Source organism: Octopus bimaculoides, chromosome 14 (assembly GCF_001194135.2).
Source record: "Octopus bimaculoides isolate UCB-OBI-ISO-001 chromosome 14, ASM119413v2, whole genome shotgun sequence".
Taxonomy (NCBI): domain Eukaryota; kingdom Metazoa; phylum Mollusca; class Cephalopoda; order Octopoda; family Octopodidae; genus Octopus; species Octopus bimaculoides.
In genome coordinates, this window is record NC_068994.1 from 15912482 (window position 1) to 15913532 (window position 1051).

Here is a 1051-nt window from a genome sequence, read left to right on the forward strand (position 1 = left end):
GCGAAAGAAAGAAACATAAATGACATTGATTTCTATTAATTTTAAAGTTAAATTAAACAAAATTTGTGGGATTGTATAACAACACGCTCGCGCGCACACACACACACACACACACTCAGGAACAAGCATGCACACACACATACACACAGAAACAGCCACGCACACACACACACACACACACACACACACGCGCGCGTACACCAATTAGCTGCCAGACCATTAGGAGAAATACGGTACATGTATAAAATATTAAATCGTTGCCTTAAAAAGTACGAAACTAGAATTGAAAAATGCGCACGTTCAAAACGGTTAGAGAATGTCATAAACCTTAAAAAGTATGGTATTAGCATTGTTGCCCAAAAATATTGGAAGCACTATATGTTGTACATTCTGTGGCATCCTTTTATCACAAGAAATTTGTGTAGTTTATCGAAATTAAGTTATATTAAAAATTACGTTAAATTATCGTATACGCAATTTTAACAAAACAATTGTGTACAAATACTAATGTTATCTTTATGCAATAATTCAATCTATGAATGATAATTTTTATAAACTTACAAGTAATCAATCAAAAATAATTCCATAATAATTTGTTTAATTCGCATAACTATTCCATTAATATGTGTATCATAATGCGAATTATCTTTGCTTATTATTATTTCGGTTTCGTACTTTCACTGTTATATAGATTCGACTTCATCATAATTCCAGTTTTTAAAAAAAATTATCATGGTAATTTGCATGCAGTGTGAAATATGTTTTTTTATATACTTTGGTATGAAGAGTATTATAACGAATTTACTTATTCGAAGTTAAAGATCATATTTTGTACATTTTCAGGTTTTTATATTAAGAACTCGGTTTAATAATTATCGTGATCGTAATTCACACGTGAGTCCCTTTCCGTTTTAAGATGCCACAGAATGTATAACATATAGTGAATCCAATATTTTTGAGCAACAATGCTAGACCCATACTTTTTAAGGTTTATTATGACATTCTGTAACCCTTTCGAGCGTACGCATTTTTCAATTATAGTATTTATATA

General features: G+C 30.4%; 1 protein-coding gene across 1 annotated transcript in view; it reads right to left on the minus strand.

Annotated features, from left to right (window-relative positions):
* Positions 1 to 1051, minus strand: part of LOC106873171 (probable E3 ubiquitin-protein ligase DTX3) — a 486006-nt gene that overhangs the window by 349393 nt on the left and 135562 nt on the right. The window lies entirely within an intron of this gene.